Source organism: Macrobrachium nipponense, chromosome 22 (assembly GCF_015104395.2).
Source record: "Macrobrachium nipponense isolate FS-2020 chromosome 22, ASM1510439v2, whole genome shotgun sequence".
NCBI lineage: Eukaryota > Metazoa > Arthropoda > Malacostraca > Decapoda > Palaemonidae > Macrobrachium > Macrobrachium nipponense.
Genome location: NC_087213.1, coordinates 66,931,271 through 66,942,489, shown reverse-complemented (window position 1 = coordinate 66,942,489; position 11,219 = coordinate 66,931,271). Strand labels below are relative to the sequence as shown.

General features: G+C 42.5%; 1 protein-coding gene and 18 non-coding genes across 23 annotated transcripts in view; 18 read left to right on the top strand and 1 right to left on the bottom strand.

Moving 5' to 3' along the window:
- Positions 1 to 11,219, bottom strand: part of LOC135198771 (sushi, von Willebrand factor type A, EGF and pentraxin domain-containing protein 1-like) — an 810,178-nt gene that overhangs the window by 371,357 nt on the left and 427,602 nt on the right. The window lies entirely within an intron of this gene.
- Positions 2,756 to 2,827, top strand: Trnap-ugg (transfer RNA proline (anticodon UGG)). Its single transcript has one exon. It is a non-coding gene; the product is annotated as a tRNA-Pro (tRNA).
- Positions 2,917 to 2,988, top strand: Trnap-ugg (transfer RNA proline (anticodon UGG)). The gene has a single exon. It is a non-coding gene; the product is annotated as a tRNA-Pro (tRNA).
- Trnap-ugg (transfer RNA proline (anticodon UGG)) lies at positions 3,076 to 3,147 on the top strand. The gene has a single exon. It is a non-coding gene; the product is annotated as a tRNA-Pro (tRNA).
- Trnap-ugg (transfer RNA proline (anticodon UGG)) lies at positions 3,234 to 3,305 on the top strand. Its single transcript has one exon. It is a non-coding gene; the product is annotated as a tRNA-Pro (tRNA).
- On the top strand, positions 3,392 to 3,463 carry Trnap-ugg (transfer RNA proline (anticodon UGG)). The gene has a single exon. It is a non-coding gene; the product is annotated as a tRNA-Pro (tRNA).
- Positions 4,835 to 4,906, top strand: Trnap-ugg (transfer RNA proline (anticodon UGG)). Its single transcript has one exon. It is a non-coding gene; the product is annotated as a tRNA-Pro (tRNA).
- On the top strand, positions 5,151 to 5,222 carry Trnap-ugg (transfer RNA proline (anticodon UGG)). Its single transcript has one exon. It is a non-coding gene; the product is annotated as a tRNA-Pro (tRNA).
- On the top strand, positions 5,309 to 5,380 carry Trnap-ugg (transfer RNA proline (anticodon UGG)). Its single transcript has one exon. It is a non-coding gene; the product is annotated as a tRNA-Pro (tRNA).
- Trnap-ugg (transfer RNA proline (anticodon UGG)) lies at positions 5,625 to 5,696 on the top strand. Its single transcript has one exon. It is a non-coding gene; the product is annotated as a tRNA-Pro (tRNA).
- Positions 5,782 to 5,853, top strand: Trnap-ugg (transfer RNA proline (anticodon UGG)). Its single transcript has one exon. It is a non-coding gene; the product is annotated as a tRNA-Pro (tRNA).
- Positions 5,940 to 6,011, top strand: Trnap-ugg (transfer RNA proline (anticodon UGG)). Its single transcript has one exon. It is a non-coding gene; the product is annotated as a tRNA-Pro (tRNA).
- Trnap-ugg (transfer RNA proline (anticodon UGG)) lies at positions 6,098 to 6,169 on the top strand. The gene has a single exon. It is a non-coding gene; the product is annotated as a tRNA-Pro (tRNA).
- Positions 6,414 to 6,485, top strand: Trnap-ugg (transfer RNA proline (anticodon UGG)). The gene has a single exon. It is a non-coding gene; the product is annotated as a tRNA-Pro (tRNA).
- Trnap-ugg (transfer RNA proline (anticodon UGG)) lies at positions 6,573 to 6,646 on the top strand. Its single transcript has one exon. It is a non-coding gene; the product is annotated as a tRNA-Pro (tRNA).
- On the top strand, positions 6,733 to 6,804 carry Trnap-ugg (transfer RNA proline (anticodon UGG)). The gene has a single exon. It is a non-coding gene; the product is annotated as a tRNA-Pro (tRNA).
- Positions 6,891 to 6,962, top strand: Trnap-ugg (transfer RNA proline (anticodon UGG)). Its single transcript has one exon. It is a non-coding gene; the product is annotated as a tRNA-Pro (tRNA).
- Trnap-ugg (transfer RNA proline (anticodon UGG)) lies at positions 7,049 to 7,120 on the top strand. The gene has a single exon. It is a non-coding gene; the product is annotated as a tRNA-Pro (tRNA).
- Trnap-ugg (transfer RNA proline (anticodon UGG)) lies at positions 7,207 to 7,278 on the top strand. Its single transcript has one exon. It is a non-coding gene; the product is annotated as a tRNA-Pro (tRNA).

The following is an 11,219-nucleotide window of genomic DNA, read 5'->3' as shown; positions in this document are numbered from 1 at the left end:
TTGGATAACTTTTTGTGGTAATGACTTGGCCGCAATAATACATGTGCCACCATGAGCACGTTCACCTACAGGTGGTGGAGATCTGTGAAAAATAAAGTTCTGTCCACATTTAGGAGAAACATTACCAAGTTTGGTCTCTTGCAAACAAAGGGCACTTAAATTATGCTCCTTGAAAAGGACCCGGACCTGTTCTCTGTTTGAATGGAAACCTCGTATGTTCCACTGACATAGAGCCATTATATACTATTAGTTTTTTTTTTTTTTTTTTTTTTTATTTTTTTTTTTTTTTTTTTTTTTTTTTTACTTTTTGGACTTGGATTGGGCTGGTCTGGAAAGACTTGGTTTTGGTCTTTGTTTCATAACGGAACTTGGCAGATCCTCAGAGACCTGCTATTCCTCTCTTGGGAAACCCTACTATGGTGATGGGGATAGGTGGAGATCATGAAGGAGTACGGGGTCTCCTATTTCTAAGAGGCACCGTCTCTGCAGCGTGCACCTGAGCCTTATGAGGTGCACTGAACAAGGTGTCATTCTGGGATATACCCAGATCAGGCAGTGAAGCTGCCTGTGAGGCTTCTACATCAGAAGCCCGAGAGACCTCCCAGAAGCCCAGAGGCGGCCCATCGGGAGAGGACAGAGGAGCCTTCTTGGATGAAAGTGGAGATGCTGAATGTACTTCGAGCTCAGAAGGGGATAGCTGAAGCTTTGGCTTTGAAGTTGGCATCCTAGATTGATCTTTATTCGATTTTCCAATTTTCACTACATCACTATATTGAGGTCTTGGGAACAAAAGTCTTTTTGCCTGGCCAATACTTAGATGTTCAGCATGTGCTTTCTCTATGGCTGCCACTTCTTTTTAAATGACTCACATTCTTTTATACCTTACATTATGATTTCCCTTACAATTTATACATAATATTGGATTGGAACATTCGCCTTCATGCTTTTGTAATGAGCAGGCAGCACATAACTGGTTTCTAGTACACACCTTTGACGAGTGACCATACCCAAAACAAATGAAGCACTGGAGTGGTCTATGCTTAAAAGGTCTAACATGAAATCTCTCCTTGTCAACATATACATAATCAGGAACTTGATCATTATTAAAAGTGAAAATAATCATTCTTGACCTTGGAACCTTGAAAATCTTCCACATTTTATCATCACACATTTCCAGCAATTCCTCGTCAGACAGTTCATATAGGTCTTGGCTGAATACCACTCCCTTAGCGTAACTAAAACTATAGTGTGGTTTGACCTCTTTTATCATATTAGTATTTTTCAGCTTTGAGATCATGTGACCTTGTCTATAAGACTTTGCATGAACCAAAAAACTGTTCTTTCCAAATCTAGTAATATCTGAGTTGGTCATTAATGCTACCAATGTTCTCAAATGTTTCCTGAAGTGAAAAAGATTACAAAAGTCTGATTTTGTTGAAACAATCAGCCACCTGGCTGGTAGAGGTGTCCTCACCTCACGTTTCCCATCTGCAGTTTCCTGACTGACTCTAGCTGGATAAAAGGAATCTACTTCAATATTTTGGGGAATTTTATGAATTAATACACACTTTAAATTTTCTTTAGATGAACACTTGAAAGCATTCATGGCATTCTTATGAGTAGTAAACTCAATCCAAACCCTCCAAAATGCAAAATCTTCAGTTTCACAATACTTAATGACTTTAATTTCACCATACCTCCCAAACATTTCCATAAAAGCAAAACAATTTAAATCTGAGGAGAGAGAATCAACATAAGGATTCTCTCACCACTGCTAGAGCTTTCCATAGCCACATTCAATGTCTTGTCATGGGTTGTCTTCTGTACAATTGAATTTTCTTTAGGATTGTTCTTGTTCGTGCCAGAGGTCGAAGAGGAGGGTAGTGTCATGAGGTCGCATTGTCCGGGGGAGTTTATTGTAGGGTCGTTAATCATTAATCCGTGATGAGAATTTTGAAAAACCTACTGCAAATCAGGCAGAAAACCAAGGCCACCGCACCAACCCCTCTCTCACCAAAGACACTCGGCAGAGACTGACTCCCATATGTCCACTCCCTACCCTACCCCGAAGGGATAGCTCTATTATAACATGAGTGGCTCAAGTGTAAGCAAAACCGCTTGATAGGACTGAGGGCATAACTAGTATGCAATCATCCCCATTCATGTTACAATAGAGGGCACACCGAAAAGAATGCAGAGAGTCCTACCGTAGAGACTATACCTCCATGGATTCCGCAGGCAAGTCCCCCATAGGTAGTTCTGTCCCGTCCCGATAGATATTGGTATGAAATCATATCAACATCCTCAGGGTCCAAACATACTCGAGAGGCGGACCAAACCTCTAGTCTCTGCCATTTGGATCAAGAAAGAGCCAATGCGCATAATTATGCCCAGCCTCTGCCCATCCTGTAAGAAGGTTTTAGTGAAGAGGGGGGGACAGCTAGGTTGAGCAACTGAGTTAAAGATAGTAGGAGAGTGGAAACAAATTTAAGTAAGAGGAAAATTGAGACTTTTGGATTTGAACTGGGAGATATTTCTCCCAGTTCGAAAGCCCTCTTGCCCGCTATGCATTTTCAGCCGTCAGCTGAAAATGCGTAACTTCGTCAAGGCAGTCTCAAATCAAGAGGGCTTTGGGTGCAGGAGATCCCGGGTTCAAATCCCAGAAAGGCCCTTAGTTTTCCCATACAAATATTCCACATTACGTGGTTGAAACATTACTTATTATATTGGAACTCTGGAAATAATTTTACTTTCCAGCCTGTTGGTCTAGGGGTATGATTCCTGCTTTGGGTGCAGGAGGTCCCGGGTTCAAATCCCGGACAGGCCCTTTAGTTTGTCTTCCCATACAAATATTCCCTTACGGGGTTGACACATTACTTATTATATTGGAACTCTGGAAATACCTTTACATTCCATGGCCTGTTGGTCTAGGGGTATGATTCCTGCTTTGGGTGCAGGAGGTCCCGGGTTCAAATCCCGGACAGGCCCTTAGTTTTTCCATACAAATATTATACATTAACCTGGTTGACACATTACTTATTATATTGGAACTCAGAAAATGTCTTTACATTCCATGGCCTGTTGGTCTAGGGGTATGATTCCTGCTTTGGGTGCAGGAGGTCCCGGGTTCAAATCCCGGACAGGCCCTTAGTTTTCCCACACGAATAATACACATTACGTGGTTCACACATTACTTATTATATTGGAACTCTGGAAATACCTTCACATTCCATGGCCTGTTGGTCTAGGGGTATGATTCCTGCTTTGGGTGCAGGAGGTCCCGGGTTCAAATCCCGGACAGGCCCATAGTTTTCCCATACAAATATTCCACATTACGTGGTTGACACATTACTTATTATATTGGAACTCTGTAAATAACTTTACATTCCATGGCCTGTTGGTCTAGGGGTATGATTCCTGCTTTGGGTGCAGGAGGTCCCGGGTTCAAATCCCGGATAGGCCCTTATGCTGGGGTCACACATTCACGTATCACGACGGCGTATGCCCACGTATGTGGATCGTGGGCATCATTGCGGTGAAATGACCTTGAACCGCTGGTAAACAGGACAAGGGCTAACGGACGTAAAGCCAGCACCGTAAATTGCGCTGCAAATGTATGCGCAAAGAAAGCAAGGTCGGACGTCTACCTGGAACTTCCGCCGATAGTGTAATGTTCTATGTACGTCATATTCACGCCGTGACCACGCCCACTGTTGTGGGGCTGTAGGGTACAAAATGGCCGGCCTGTAAACAGAGCAGACTGTAAAGTGATGGAACATGTATGAGAGAATGTAAAAATATTGCATTATGAAAATCCAAGCTGTAATTTCACTTTGGTAGAATTCTGCATGTACTGTAAAATGTTGTATATTTTCAACAAATATAAAAAAAATTAAGTCAGACATTATAATACACATACCATTGGCAGTCCAAACATCTTGGGCTTCTTCTGACAGACGATGTGTGGCTTGTGGAAGTAGAATATGTTCAATATCCACTTCTCCCTGTCCGTCAGTCGTCCTCCGTGTTGCTGTCATCACTCTGTATCTCATCCAACTCCGACTCCTGTAGGTGGAAGATGACATTTCCTCGACTTGAGTGTCTGCAGGAGTGGCTTTAGGAGTCTTCTCCAGGCCGAAAGAAGGTCCTGCAAGATGTGACGTTGATGGTCCCTTCCTTGGTTGTTTTAGGAGGTTCGGCATCTTGAAGGGCGTTGTGGAGAGTACTTGGAGGAAACTGCTGGTCTCGGGAGACGGAAAAAACAGCTGACCGGAGGGTTGTTGTTGTTGTTGTATTGAGTGCCGACCTGACCTTTTATACCACGCTGCAGCGTTGCCATGTCGTACAGGGTTGTAAATGTGCGAATCGGTTTCCCCATAGGCTACAGCGCAATTAGGAGGCCCATGCCCTTCGCGGCGTAAAGAAGATAACGACGGCGAACAATGCAGGTAACCCTAGCGCTTACCCTGCAGTAGTCACCGTGGGTCCCACGAGCAATGCCTGGAGCTACATCAGGTGACATTTGGCGTGACCACCCACAACTTGTTTTGAACATTTCAAAACTGGAGCGGGCTACGGCGTCCTAGTGGGCGGAGCTTAGAGCCCGTACGACCCGTTACCGTACGTCTACGATTTGACGTATGTTTTACGTTACATTTACGGTTTACTGACGTAAGCTCTTGCCAATTACCAATTTCCGCTCATGCGTGGGTGTGCGTGCGTTGATACGTGAATGTGTGACCTTAGCATTAGTTATCCCATACAAATATTCCACATTACGTGGTTGACACATTACTTATTATATTAGAATTCTGGAAATAAGTTTACTTTCCATGGCCTGTTGGTCTAGGGGTATGATTCCTGCTTTGGGTGCAGGAGGTCCCGGGTTCAAATCCCGGACAGGCCCTTAGTTTTCCCATACAAATATTCCACATTACGTGGTTGACACATTACTTATTATATTGGAACTCTAGAAATACCTTTACATTCCATGGCCTGTAGGTCTAGGGGTATGATTCCTGCTTTGGGTGCAGGAGGTCCCGGCTTCAAGTCCCGGACAGGCCCTTAGTTTTCCCATACAAATATTCCACATTACGTGGTTGACACATTACTTATTATATTGGAACTCTGGAAATAACTTTACATTCCATGGCCTGTTGGTCTAGGGGTATGATTCCTGCTTTGGGTGCAGGAGGTCCCGGGTTCAAATCCCGGACAGGCCCATATTTTTCCCATACAAATATTCCACATTATGTGGTTGACACATTGCTTATTATACTGTAACTCTAGAAATACCTTCACATTCCATGGCCTGTTGGTCTAGGGGTATGATTCCTGCTTTGGGTGCAGGAGGTCCCGGGTTCAAATCCCGGACAGGCCCATATTTTTCCCATACAAATATTCCACATTATGTGGTTGACACATTGCTTATTATACTGTAACTCTAGAAATACCTTTACATTCCATGGCCTGTTGGTCTAGGGGTATGATTCCTGCTTTGGGTGCAGGAGGTCCCGGGTTCAAATCCCAGAAAGGCCCTTAGCTTTCCCATACAAATATTCCACATTATGTGGTTGACACGTTACTTATTATATTGGAACTCTGGAAATAACTTTACATTCCATGGCCTGTTGGTCTAGGGGTATGATTCCTGCTTTGGGTGCAGGAGGTCCCGGGTTCAAATCCCGGACAGGCCCTTAGTTTCCCATACAAATATTCCACATTACGTGGTTGACACATTACTTATTATATTGGAACTCTAGAAATACCTTTACATTCCATGGCCTGTTGGTCTAGGGGTATGATTCCTGCTTTGGGTGCAGGAGGTCCCGGGTTCAAATCCCGGACAGGCCCTTAGTATTCCCATACAAATATTCCACATTACGTGGTTGACACATTGCTTATTATACTGTAACTCTAGAAATACCTTTACATTCCATGGCCTGTTGGTCTAGGGGTATGATTCCTGCTTTGGGTGCAGGAGGTCCCGGGTTCAAATCCCGGACAGGCCCTTAGTATTCCCATACAAATATTCCACATTACTTGGTTGACACATTGCTTATTATACTGTAACTCTAGAAATACCTTTACATTCCATGGCCTGTTGGTCTAGGGGTATGATTCCTGCTTTGGGTGCAGGAGGTCCCGGGTTCAAATCCCGGACATGCCCATATTTTTCCCATACAAATATTCCACATTATGTGGTTGACACATTGCTTATTATACTGTAACTCTAGAAATACCTTTACATTCCATTGCCTGTTGGTCTAGGGGTATGATTCCTGCTTTGGGTGCAGAAGGTCCCGGGTTCAAATCCTGGAAAGGCCCTTAGCTTTCCCATACAAATATTCCACATTATGTGGATGACACATTACTTATTATATTGGAACTCTGGAAATAATTTTACATTCCATGGCCTGTTGGTCTAGGGGTATGATTCCTGCTTTGGGTGCAGGAGGTCCCGGGTTCAAATCCCGGACAGGCCCTTAGTATTCCCATACAAATAATTCACATTACGTGGGTTGACACATTTACTATTATATTGGAACTCTAGAAATACCTTTACATTCCATGGCCTTGTTTGGTCTAGGGGTATGATTCCTGCTTTGGGTGCAGGAGGTCCCGGGTTCAAATCCCGGACAGGCCCTTAGTATTCCCATACAAATATTCCACATTACGTGGTTGACACATTACCTATTATATTGGAACTCTAGAAATACCTTTACATTCCATGGCCTGTTGGTCTAGGGGTATGATTCCTGCTTTGGGTGCAGGAGGTCCCGGGTTCAAATCCCGGACAGGCCCTTAGTTTTCCCACACGAATAATACACATTACGTGGTTGACACATTAATTATTATATTGGAACTCTAGAAATACCTTTACATTCCATGGCCTGTTGGTCTAGGGGTATGATTCCTTCTTTGGGTGCAGGAGGTCCCGGGTTCAAATCCCGGACAGGCCCTTAATTTTCCCACAAAAATAATACACATTACGTGGTTGACACATTACTTATTACATTGGAACTCTAGAAATACCATAACATTCCAAGGCCTGTTGGTCTAGGGGTATGATTCCTGCTTTGGGTGCAGGAGGTCCCGGGTTCAAATCCCGGACAGGCCCATATTTTTCCCATACAAATATTCCACATTATGTGGTTGACACATTACTTATTATATTGGAACTCTGGAAATAACATTACATTACATGGCCTGTTGGTCTAGGGGTATGATTCCTGCTTTGGGTGCAGGAGGTCCCGGGTTCAAATCCCGGACAGGCCCTTAGTTTTCCAATACAAATGTTCCACATTATGTGTTTGAAACATTCCTTATAATAATGGAACTCTGACATTACATTCCATGGCCTGTTGGTCTAGGGGTATGATTCCTTCTTTGGGTGCAGGAGATCCCGGGTTCAAATCCCGCATAGTCCCTTAGTTTCTCCATAGAACTGGTCTACATTATGTGCCTGAAACATTACTTATAAGAATGGAACATTCAATGGCCTGTTGGTCAAGTGATATGATTCATGCTCTGGTTATAGTAGGACCAAGGTTCAGATCTCAAATAAGATCAATCTACTCAGCATAAAGTTAAGTATGTCTTAGTTTAACCAGACCACTGAGCTGATTAACAGCTCTCCTAGGGCTGGCCCGAAGGATTAGATATTTTTATGTGGCTAAGAACCAACTGGCCACCTAGCAACGGGTTCTACAGCTTATTGTGGGATCTGAACCACATAATATAGAGAAATGAATCTCTATCACCAGAAATAAATTCCTCTGATTCCATGTTGGCCAAGTCTACTCAGCATTAACTGGTTCTCATTATATGGGATGGAAACATAGCTTCTAATGACATACCAAGTGGGTATGATCCTTATTCTTTGTAACAACAGGGGAGAGATGACCTCGTGGTTAAATACTAGGTACGATGGATGTTTTTATAAAATGACACTTAAATTGTTTAAAATGATGCATTTATTCTCTATTAATCCAGCAAGTCCAAAGATCCACATTACACTTCTTTTCTTTTTCAGCACCCTATGGTAAGGCACCGTGTTAGCTAAAAGCCGATAATTGTCATGATTAAAAACCAACTATAAATTGAAATCCATTTAAATTTGAATTGTCGCTGCAACTCTCAAGGAATTAGCTATTTACTAGGCAGTTTCTTTAGTCACACTGATATACGACTTGGCTGTGTAACTGTCCATTACACAATTCAAGTAGAATTAAAACCTACTTCTAACAGATATATAAAAGGAAAACCTATATGCTGACAGGTAACTTATTAGCGAATAACCGTCTATTGTTAACTATGTGTTTTTAGTAATGCTATTGTTGTTCAGTGATACCATTAGGATTTGCTGACGACAACAAGGTTTACTGATGTTCAAAGAATTTAGCAATGTTTTCATACAAATACTGGGCCTTAACATAAATCTAGCAATATTCTGACAAAAGACCTTGAGGACTTTGACCTAATAAAAATGTTAGACATCATTCCATCAGCAGTTCTCTTAACTAGATTTATCTACGCCTGTCCAGCAATAATTCTAGCAATTATTAGTAGTTTGGTAAGCTTGCTCATATCTTTTCGTTTTGCATACAAATCATAAGGTTGATACAATTTTAAGATTTCTGATAAGCAAGGCTACACACCACCGCAACCATTATTCACTTACCTGCACATATATTTTACATTTGTGAAAGTCCTATAAAAGTTTCTGACCCCTTTTATTCATCGGCGGACCTCATTCTCGCTAGAGCTTAATTTCCATTCCATCAGATTCTTCATCTTATATCTGCCACTTAACCTCTCTGTTTTACATGTTGGCAAGGCAAGACGGGTCACTAGATAGCTTTGCTCCACCCACTCTGTATCTAGATTCACTGTGCAGTAGTAGGGAAAAAGACCCCCAATTCGGCTCACAGGCAATAAACTCCATAAGCTTGCCTTTATCTTAACCTCACGTATACTGACCATTAACGACTCCACGGGAAAACCACCAAATATTTCTTTCTAGTTCAGAAAAGAACCCCAAAATGGCTCATGAATAACTCTCCGGATAGGAGAACCGTGGTTTCGCTCGACCCCTTGAAAATACCCAACCCCATTTTCGCTCACGACATACTCTACGGATGAAAAAACCACCATTTCACGACCCCTTGAAAATACCCAACCCCATTTTGGCTCAAGATATACTATATGGATGAAAAAAAAACCACCATTTCACATAAATATGAATATGAGTGAAAAAGTTCCAAGTCCCTTAACCAAACCTAACCTAACCCACCGAGTGAAAAAATTCAAAGTCCCTTAACCTAACCTAACCAACCCTACCTATTGGCTCAAGATATACTCTACGGATGAAAAAACCCAATTTCACACAAATAAGAATATGAGGGAAAAAAATTCTAAGTCCCTGAACCTAATCTAACCTAACCTACATGAAATACCTAACCCCATTTAGGCTCAAGATATACCCTTCAGTCGATAAACCGCCATTTCGCATAAATATGAATAAGAGGGAAAAATTCTAAGTCTCTTAACCTAACATAACCTAACCCACATGAGTATATGAAAAATATGAATATGAGGAACAAATTCCAAGTCCCTTAACCTAACCTAACCCACACGAGTGAGTATATGAAAAGATATGAATACGAGTAAAATAAATTATAACTTCTTAACCTGACTTTCTTCATGACTCACAGCCAGGTGCACAACATGTCATATCACATGGCAGTATGAATGTGAAAATATTTCTAAATTCCATTCAAATTCAGATAACCAGCTGATAAGCACCCACAACAGTCACCGTTTCTCTGTGACTCAATGCCAGGTGCACAACATGTCATATCGCGACGGTACGCATTTACACGAGACACACAACACAACACGACTATCACAGCTCGATAATCCATCTCCATGTCCAGTGTCATACACATAAAACACACACACGACATACTGCTTTAGCGAAACCTCATACGAGGGTGATAAATAGATAATTGTAACCACCTGCACACACATGCACTGATAATTCCGCAGGTTTCGCTGATGTGAGTTAATAACAGACCTGATGTGAAAAACATTTACGATTGCTACCGCCGCTATGTAAGGTCAAACAGCAGCAGCAAGACCCACATCAGTTTGCCAACAGGCTGCTCTACTCCACATCATCTCTGCATGCAGACACAGGTAATTCCATCGGCAACAGCAGCGATGAAACTTCAAATGACAGTTCCATTGAAATTCCTTTGCTGTGCTATATATATACAGCACCGAAGGCTTGGACTAGCCAGAGGACTGCTGAGTCTGCAGTCAACGTTGAAAGAATAGGAGCGAACAGACCTGACCCAGGACGATCCTTAACAGGAGGTACAGCAAAGAGCACCAATCTGTAGGATGGTGAGAATAATTCTTTTTATTTAGAAGTATGTCGAGATGTGACTCGCTGTAAAAAAAAATGCACATTGTCACTGCCACATCTACATATAAAACAATCAGTTTATTTTTAGTAAATTCTCTACTTGTTATTCCTATTTTTCCAGGTTCCACCGTGAACGCTGTCACAGCTCTACTGAATGGGAAAAATGCAAGGGAAACATTGCTGAGAGGAGGTCACTGTCAGGTAGGAGGTGCCAAACAACAGCAGACGCTGCTTAACAGGGAAAGAGAGGAGGCCAACCGGAATGTGAGTACTATAACTTATTCAACCGCAGTAGGAACGCACATTGGCGTGACAATGGTGCTCAGAATTAACAGAATGCAGCTCGCCTGGGACGTCTTGCGAACACTCCTGGAGAGGGGTATAAATTTTGTCATATTATACCTGTGCATCATCATCACCAGGCAGAGAATGGTGGGTGGCAGTGTTACCACCCGTGAAACGGGTTATTTTTACGTTAATACGCCACCTGTGCTAACATTGGTGGACACAGTGTACGAATCGCTAGATGAAGCTATTGAATACAGGCTCAACTTAAGCGAGGGTTCGGGTTGGCGCATCACGTCGCTACACAGTGTACAAATCATCATCTTGCAGAGAGAAATGGTGAACATAGCAAGCTTTAAAGAGTATCCCGCAGGAGTCAGGGGCGACAGCCGAGTCATCAACATCGAATCTGGGTACAACTGCAGCATTACAGCGCTAGAAGTGTATGTGCTACGCAGAAAAAACCACACACCAGGTAAAAACCTCACCAGGGATGTGAAAA